Source organism: Antechinus flavipes, chromosome 4 (genome assembly GCF_016432865.1).
Source record: "Antechinus flavipes isolate AdamAnt ecotype Samford, QLD, Australia chromosome 4, AdamAnt_v2, whole genome shotgun sequence".
NCBI lineage: Eukaryota > Metazoa > Chordata > Mammalia > Dasyuromorphia > Dasyuridae > Antechinus > Antechinus flavipes.
The window spans coordinates 206,541,393-206,551,394 of NC_067401.1; positions in this window are offsets into that span (position 1 = coordinate 206,541,393).

Consider the following 10,002-nt stretch of genomic DNA (forward strand, 5'->3'; position numbering starts at 1 on the left):
ATCTTGTTCTACCTCTTTGCTGTCTATGTAACTTTGGGGGGAACCCACTTTAGGCCTCAAATTCCCCATCTATAAAATGTGTGCATTTTACTATGAATCACTGAATTCTTTTGTAGGTTTACATCTTTGATTCTAAGGCCTCAAATTCAATGCTAATTCCATTATTCTCTTTCCCCCACTCTACTCTTTGGAAGGATGTGTGTGTGTGTGTGTGTGTGTGTGTGTGTGTGTAAATTTTTCCCTTTGACATTTTAAGGGAAGAAAAATCTCTCTCTCTCAGGATAAAAAAGCTGGGAAAATCTGGGTTATCTCTAGACCCAGGGTGGGATTGGTGGCAACTGGAGGAGAAAATTCACTAAGTGGTAGATCTGGTTATATATAGGTCTAGTAGAAAGTAAATAAAGTTTCTTGTTATTCCTTGAACCAGGAACTCCATCTCCTATACTGGACATTTTCCCTGGTTGACCCCATGAACTCTCTTCCTTCTCATTTCCACCTCCTGGTTTCTCTGGTTTCCTTCAAGTCTCAGCTAATATCTCACCTTCTTCAGGACATCTTTATGAGTCCTCAGTCTTAATGTTTCCCTCTGACATTATCTCCAATTTGTCCTGTCTATATCTTGTTTGTACATACTGATTTTCATGGTGTCCATACTAATAGTCTGTGAACCTTGTGAAGGCAGGGATTGTTGTTCACTTTCTATTCTCAGGCTCAGTGCCTGGCACATAGTAGGTGCTTAGGAAATGTTAGTTGGCTGACTAATTGTATCTTGTCCATAGTTGTTTTTGTATTATCTCCCTCTCATTAAAAGGCAAGAACTTTTTACCCCTTCATCCCTAAGACTTAGCACAATGCTTTGCACTAAATACTTGTTGACTAGAGAACTGACCAGAGATCAGTGGCTTGTTCCATCTCTTTCCTCTTCAGGTATTTCTTTAAAGAGCTCCCTTAGGCGGAGACCATGTCTTCTCTTTCCTTCTTTTTATCCCCACCCCAGCACTCAGTTCTGTATCTCATTATAGTAAGGGAAGAGGGATGGTCAAGACTTGCTGTGGATGTATTGGCCCATCTAGAGATTTTTAGTGAACTCCACGATAGGAATGCTCCCTTTAGTAGATGCTTTGTCTCTGATCAGGTCTAGGATGCTCAAGGAGCCAGAGGGTAGGAGATGGGAATGAGGGGGTAGAGCATCAGGAGACAGCATGGTCTTCAGAGCTGATTCCTTCTCTAGTCCCCCCTGCTGGATTCAGGAACACAGCGGCACAATTTCCAGAGGTGCACAGTCAGCAGCTTTTCTTGATGTTTCGTTATTACAAAGAAAACCTAGTATTCTATTAGTTCTTCCTCATTTTGTTGAATCCCTCCTTCACATTCCCTCTTTTTCCATCAGCCTTCATAGCCTTTTCCGTTCTCCACTCCCTTTCTCTTTATGTGGCTTACACATAAAGATCCCAAGATAGAACCCCTATCCTCTGTATGTATAGTGGATTGGGGGAGAGTATGGTAACCTACTTGGCCAATGGTGGTAGTAGTGGTTGAGGAACAGTGGATTAAGTGGGTGGGGGATGAAGGGAGAGTGGGGGAGGAGGCATTCAGCTGTAATCAGTCCTAGAGATGTAACTTTTGTGGCACAGGGACAGAGGAGGGGAGAAAGGAGGGAATTTGAAGAATACACTGAGTCAGCACCCCTGCCCCCCATCCCAAACCCCTGCCTGTTCTCAGAGGGACAGAGAGTTCAGTTCAGGGAGGACTAATTGCTGAGGACACACAGATGGCTGTGGCACTCCAACTCCTTGGTTTTTGATTCCTGAAGCGAGGGGGGGAGTGTGTGTGTGTGTGTGTGTGTGTGTGTGTGTGTTGTAGGGGGGACTGGTGAGAAGGAAGGAAGTCTTGGCAAGGATAAAAGCTCAGAGCACTGTAGTGGGACCCAATTAGTTATTGCCTAAGTAGGGTTAACCCACCTCAAGAGTATAGGAGCTGGAAGGGATTCCGGAGAGAAAGGAAGAGACTGAGGGGCACTGAGGCAGAGAGGAGAAAATACTAAAAGGGACAATGGAGAAACAGGGTAGGGGTTGGAGCAGATTGGGAAAACAGAGGGGGGTTTAAGAGACACTGAGAAAGAGGAACTGGAGATAAAGGAGGAAGAAGAAAAGGGATTGGGGAGAAATTGAAAGATAGAAGAGAAGTCTGAGAGACGGTGAGAATGTATTTCCTATCCACTCCATTGGCTAATGCTTGATATTTGTAAAAGTTTTATTCCTTTAACTTATAACTCTGATCCCTATTAAAAGGCAAGTGACTTGGGAGACACTGGAGAAGAAGTAATAGAATAGGGATATTGGGAAAAAAAGGAGGAAGCTAAGGATAGTGGGAAAATGGGGAAGGGGATAGGGGAAAGGTTTGGGAGGCATTGAAGGATGGAAGAGAAGGCTAGAGGATAGTGAAGAAAGGAAAAGGAATAATTTGATAGTTATATTGTCTAATTCATTCCATCCATTCCTATTCTCTGTCTAAATTCCATACTTGTTTGGCCTGAATGTTGTTCACTATCTCTAGCCTGGAAGTCATTAATGGAGGAATCTTCTTCAGTCATTTGTTCTTTAGTCACCTCTTAAGCTGAGGTGTTACCCACATGGCTGAAGCATTTGTATTTCTCCAGAAGTCATCTTGTTTGTCACCCTATTGTAAGGACAAAGTATAAATAAACTATCAGAAGTTGACAATCATTTCCTATCCCAAGTAATAGGTGATTCCCTCTCTGGGTGACATGTAATCAGGAAGTCCTGCTTATTGTCCAATCTCAATTCTTCCTGCTGTAAATAATGCCTCTCGTATTCCCCCCTTGTTCTGTCCCTCTAGTGCTCTCATTGGGCTAAGGGGGGCTCCATGAGCCCTCTGGTCAGGCTCTTGTGCTTATGTTCTTGGAAATGGGGGCAGGGGAATCCCTTGACTAATTCCTAAACTTCTCTTAGCTAAGGTTGGCCAGACCAAGGCATTTACTATTCCCTAGTCCCCAGGATGGGTGCTTCGTGAGGAGAGGGACGTGCTGAGAGAGCATTTGTGAGAGGCGGGGGTTGAGGAAGAGGGTCAGAGGGTCAGAGTGTTTTTTAATTTCTCGTTAGTGGTGACAGCTGGAGAACTCAGGCAATTAAGGAGGGAGACTCCCCCGGGATGCCAGAAGGCCAGTCCCCACTGCTTTCCTTCATCCCTCCCCTTATCCCACTCTGTCCACAATGCCCTCCTCCCCTTTCTTTCTCCCTGGGCCCTGGAGGAAGCTGTCTCTAATTATGAGGAGGAAAGTGTTGGGCCCTGAGAGGGATCCATTCCCTCTGATGGACATATGTGTGTGTGTGGTGTGAGTGTGTGTGTAGGACAAAATGACAAATATTATTGGGGTGGGGCACTTGAGCTCAGTGTCTATTTTGACCACTGTTCATCTGAGCCTGAGACTGAGAATATGAAGAATGAGTTATGGCATAGGGACTTGTGTTGGACCTGGAATCAGAGAGACTTCAAAACTTTATAAATATAATTTATTAAAATTATTATTGATTCTCTCTAGGACTTGGAGATGGGAATGGAATCAGATATGAAGAATCTTAATCTTATTTTATAGAAGTTATTACTTTAATTTCCCTGCCTTCAGGCTGTATGATCCTTTGATCAATGTGCAAAGAAGTATGAGGGATAGGTTTAGAGCTGTAAGAGAGGTGAGATGTAAGAAGGCAGCATGCTAGAATGTAAAATCCAGATCTCCTGCAGACATTCCAGTGGGTAGAAATGTACCAGTCTAAAAAGAAATAAGAGCACTTACCTGTAAAAGACTTTCTGTTCAACCCAGGTATCCTCAAAAACACTCCCAAATCCTGGGAGAAACAAACTGGGATAGGTTTGGGCAGTGAAGTATCAGGGAGGAGTTTGAATCTAGAAGTGGGAGAAATTCCCTAGTTGGGGACCAGCCAGGCGTCTTCCCAAAGTCCATGAAGTCAAGAGCGTAGGAGGAAAGTATAGAACTTAGAAGACCTCCAAGTAAGGTCTAGCACTGAGGGTGAGGTGGGGCTCATTAGTGGATCCATAGGTTGAGGAAAGAACTTAAGTAGAGGCTAGCTTGAGGCATCTCCAAAGTTGTAATGACACTCTAGGAGAGAGTGTTCTCTGAGCCTTTCAGCAAGGGGAGAAAACCCCAGGCAGAACCTAATAACACTGTTTGGCAGGGAGGGAGCAAAGAGGAAGAAGATAACAAGTCTGGTGACAAGAGGGAGCTATTGGGCAGAGCCAAGCATTGGAGCAACCTTGGAGTCCCTTGAAGGAAGGAGCCTTGTCTACAATACTTAGGACCAGTTAGCCTTGTTCATACCATTCAGTTCTGGAGTTTAACCTAAATATAGTTCTCCCCTCATCCCCCAACCTAGATATTGAAATTGATGAGCTGAGCAAACCAAGGAAAACTCCAAATATCCTGAAGAAATATTATGGTTTGAGAGACGACCCCAGGAGTAAACCCTGAGGAAGACAGGAACCCTGCAACAAATTGAAGTAGTTCTCTGAAGAAAAAATGACGTGTGTGCAGATTATAACAGTATCTGAAAGGAATGAAACAAGGGGTACAAAACTCAATAGCTAAAGAGGAAATAATAGAAAGGAAAATTGACACCTAAGAAAAGAAGGTAGAAAATGGCATTCAAGAACTAAATTCCCTGAAAATTAAAATAAGTCAGACAGAAAAAAAATGACTCAATAAGACAATAAGAAATGTTTTTTTTAAAGCAAAAGACTGGAAAAAAGAGAGGAAATGTAAATAAAAAATAAAAAAATAACTGATCTGAAAAACAAGTCAAGGAATGACAATTTATGAATTTTAGGATCACCTGGAAATCATGACTAAAAAAAGGCTAATTGCTTTTCAAGAAATTGTAAATAAAAAGTACATAGAACTCTTAGAAACAGATGTAAAAGAAAAAATAGGGGGAAAATCCACCAATCATCTCTTGAAAGAAACCTCAATGTGCCCTCCCTTCCAGTAATTTTGTAGCCTCAAAACAAAGATTTAAGGTTATAGAAATAATACCTTAAGCAACCAAAAAGAAAGAATTCAAGTACCAATAAGGCATAATGTTATCACATAAGACTTGGCTATTGCTTTGAAAATAAAAAGGAGATCCTGAAATATTCCAAAGGCAAATTCCAGATTCCAAAGAGGAAAAGATAAAGATTACAACCAAGGATGGGCTAAACTAAATATAATCTTGTAGGCAACATATGGATCATTAATGGAATAGAGGGTTTCCATGTATTCCTGAGAAAAAGGCCAGAACTGAGTAAATATTTTCAAATGGAAGTGTGGAAGCCAAGAGAATCATAGAAAAATACACATTATTTGTTTTATTGGAAAGGAATATGTAAGGATGAATTGTCTATCTTTTAATAGATAAGAAACAAAAAAAATCATCTGAAAATCCTAATGCTTTTAAGGGATCATAGAAAAAGCTAAAATCTCTATTTTGATGGTCCTTGGAGAAGACAAAAATGATAGGGACGGGGACTTTATTGGGGAATAAAGGAGGAAGAGAGGGAAGGAAGTCACTAAAACATAATGTTAAGTTGATTTAGTTGGGTCCAACCCTTCATGACCACATTTGGGGTTTTCTTGACAAAAAAGTTGGGATGGTTTATTGTTTCCTTTTCCAATTCATTTTGCAGACAAGAAACTGAAGCAAACAAGGTTAAGTACCTTGCCCAGGGTCACAGAGATGCTGTATTTTTCTGAAGCTGGGTTTTAATTTAGGTCTTTCTGACTCCAGGACCAATGCATTATCCATTATGCTACTAGCTGCCCCCATCATATAATAGAGATGCATAAAATGAAGAGTATATAATTGTGGTGGAAGTAATGGGGGTTATCACATGGACCTCAATTTTATCTGAATAATCTCACTCTTCTCTCACAATACAGATTTTGGTATAAATTATAGGAACAATAGAAAATTTCATCAAAGAAAATGACAATATCAGTATAATAAAATTTACAAGAATTTTGCTAACGAAGTTCTTCGGGGAAAAAGTTATATCTCTCAATGCTTTTATCAGTGAAAGAAAAACCAAATCAGTGAATCAGACAAGCAACTAAAAAAAATCTCAACAACAAATAAAAAATTTCCAACTAAGTAACAAAATAGAAATTCTGAAAATTAAAGAAGAAAATTAAAACTAAAAACATCATTGAATTAAAAAAATTAGGAAACATTTTTGAAAAAACTATTAAAATACATCAACAATTGAAAAAGAGAAAAACCAGATTGCTTGTATAAAAACTCAATAATTGGAGAGGAAATAAAATATTTTTAGAAATTATTTTGCCAGATCATATTGGTAACAAAATTGATAACTTAGAGGAAATGGATGAATACTTATAAAAGTATAAAACACCAAGATTAATAAAAGAAAAAATAGACTATTAAATAATCCAAAATTCAAAAGTACCCCCCAGCAAGCCATAAATGAAAAAATAATTTCAGGAACAGAAAATATTCTGGTTTGTTACCAATACCAGAAAGAGGTATCAAGAAAAATCTGGAAGCAATAAAATATTTGAAAGTATATCTGCCAAGTTGCACCTAGGAAATATTCTCTGTAGAAGTATAGAACTGAACAATTAAAGAAACATTAATGGTTCATGGGTAGATCATAACAATTTATAAGTGAATCTTATCAAACATTTGAAGAACAATTAATTACAATATTATATAAGTGGTTTATAGTAGTATCAATAGTAGCAGTAGCAGCAATAGCAGTAGTAATAATATTAAAGGCATCGTTCTAGTGTTTCTCTGTGATATCAATATGACCTTGATATCTAGGGAAAAATAAAGCAGAAAGAGGAAAATATAGGCAATTATCTCTACTGAACATTGAGATAATTTTAGATCAAATATTACCAAGTACTCTACAATATCATATTTGAAAGATTTCAAATTATGACCAGACTGGTTTTATACCAGATTGCGAGATTAATTTAATGTAAGGAAGGCAATAAATATTATAAAACATGTTATTAACATAAGAAATAAAAAAATGGACTGCTAGGTGGTTCAGTGGATAGAACACCAGCCCTAAAGTCAGGGGGACTTGAGTTCAAATATGACCTCAGACACTTAACACTTCCTAGCTATGTGATCCTGGGCAAGTCACTTAACCCCAATTGCTTCAGCAAAATAATCAAACAAACAAATAAAATCATATAATTGTATTGGCATATCCTTAAAGAGGTTTTGAAACAATTCAGCACCTTAAAAAAAATTCTAAAAAGCAAGGAATAAATGAACCTTTGCTTAATATAGTGAAAAGAACATTTAAATCTAAGCACAATATTATATGTAAAGGAGAAAAATTTAAAACTCTTGCATTAAGATTGGAGATAAAACAAGTATGTTTATTATTACCATTTCCATTTAAGATTGTGCTAAAATACTAGTAGCAGCAACGAGATAACAAAGATAAATTAAGATAATAAGTATAGGCAAAGAGGAAACAAAACTATTACCTTTTGTAAATGTTATGGTGATTTACTTTGAAAATCTTAGTCACCCAAAATTGAAATAATAAATTAACCACAATTGCAGAATATAAAAGAAATGCCCATAAAATATCAACATTCTGGTTTGTTACCAATACCAGAAAGAGGTAGAAAGAAAAATCTGGAAGTAATAAAATATTTGAAAGTATATCTGCCAAGTTGCACCTAGGAAATATTCTCTGTAGAAGTATAGAACTAAACAATTAAAGAAACATTAATGGTTCAGGGGTAGATCATAACAACATAATAAAAATTGGCAATATCATATAAATTAATTTACTTATTCACTGCTAAACTAGCCAAAAATCCAAAAAAATGCTCTAATACCAAAAAAAATCATGAAATTCATACAGAGAAGCAAAGAGTCAAGAATTTCAAGTGTATAATGAAAAGTAGTAAGAAGGAAGATGAGGAGAATGCAAGGTATCCTTTCAGTACCAGATTTCAAATTGTATTTACAAAGTAGTAACCATTAAAGGAATTAGTGCTGGTTAGAAAATAACAGAATCAATTAATCAAGCAGATTATGTAGACAACAAACTGAAGCAAGCATAGTGATATAATATTTAATAATCCCAAAGAGTCACTATTTGACAAAAGCTGATAAAGTGTTGGACAGCATTCTGGTAGAAATGTGGTTTAGATCAGGATGTCACATATCAAAATAAGCTACAAATGATTACATGACTTTAATATGAAAAGTCACACCATACACAGGAACAAGGAAGAAATTACCTTTTGGAACTATGGAAAGGGAAAGAATTCACGATTAAATAAATTATAGAGAGAATTGCATAAGTTAAAATGGATCATTTCGATTACATAAAATTAAAAAGTTTTTTGCGCAAATCCAACATAAAAATTAGACAGGAAACTGATAAATGTGAAAAAAAATCTTTGCAGTAAATTTCTCTCATAAAGGTCTCATATCCATGATACATAAGAAATTGATATAAATTTATGCTTTTCTCCAATAGATAAATGGTCAAAGTATATGAAGGAAGGTGGCATAGTAGATAGAACTCAGGGTGTAGAGTTAGGAAGACCTGAGTTCAAATCCAGCCTTAGATAGTAACTAGCTGTGTGACCCAGTGCAAATCATTTAATCCTATTTGCCTCAATTTCCTCAGCTGTAAAATGGGGATAATAATGGTAGCTACTTGTTGTGAGGACCACTAAGCACAGGGTCTGGACAGAGTAAGTGCTAAATGTTAATTGTAGATGTCATTCTCAAAAAGTTCAGTTGCAAAAGAAAGAAGCATTATGGAGCTATAACTGGGGGGGTAGATGAATCAAATGAGGGAATTTTGAGGATGGGGAAGACATGGGTATGTTTATAAGCATAGGTCAGTAGATAAGGAGTGAGTGAAGATCCCAAAGATTGGGATGATGTCACATTTTCTATTCAGTTCTGGTCTTTTCATCAGGAATGCTTGAAAGTTCTCAATTTCATTAAATATTCATTTTTTTTTCTCCTGAAGGATTATACTTAGTTTTTCTGGGTAGATGATTCTTGGTTGTAATCCTCACTCCTTTGCCCTCCAGAATATCATATTTAAAGTCCTCTAAACCTTTAATGTTGAAGCTGTTAAATTTTATATTATCTTGATGGTGATTCTATGATAACTGAATTATTTCTTTTATATTACCTGTTCTAGTATTTGACTGTAATATTCCTGGGAGTTTTCATTTTGGGATCTCTTTCAATAGGTGATCAATGGATTCTTTCAATTTTTATTTTATCTTATTTCTAGTATATCAAGGAAGTTTTCCTTGATAATTTCTGAATGTCTAGACTCTCTTTTTAAATCATGGATTTTAGATAGTACAACAATTCTAAAGTTCTCTCTCCTTGATCCAGTTGTTTTTCCAATGAGGTATTTCATAATTTTCTCCTGTTTTTTTTTTTTTTCATTCTTTTTGTTTCTTGTTGTCTCATGGAGTTATTGACTTCTACTTGTCCAATTCTAATTTTTAAGGAGTTATTTTCTTCAGTGAACTTTTGTACCTCCTTTTCCATCTGGTTAATTCTGCTTTTTAAGGAATTCTTTTCTGTGGATTTTGTGTCTATTTGGGTTTTTCTGTTTTTTTTTTTAAGCTGTTATTTTTTTTTTTCAGTATTTTTGTGCTTTCTTTACCAAGCTGTTAATTCTTTCTTTTATCACTTTCATTTCTTTTCCCCATTTTTCCTTTCTCTCTATTATTTGCTTTTTAAAGTCTTTTTTAAAAAGCACTTCTAGGGCCTGAGACCTATCTACACTTTTCTTTGTGATTTTGCATTTAGCTACTTTGATCTCATTGTCTTCTGAGTTTTTGCTTTGGTCTTCCCTGTCACCATAGTAACTTTCTCTGGTCAGATTCTTTTTTTGATGTTTGCTCATTTTCCCGCCATCTCTTTGACTTTTAACTTTATGTTAAAGTTGGGCTCT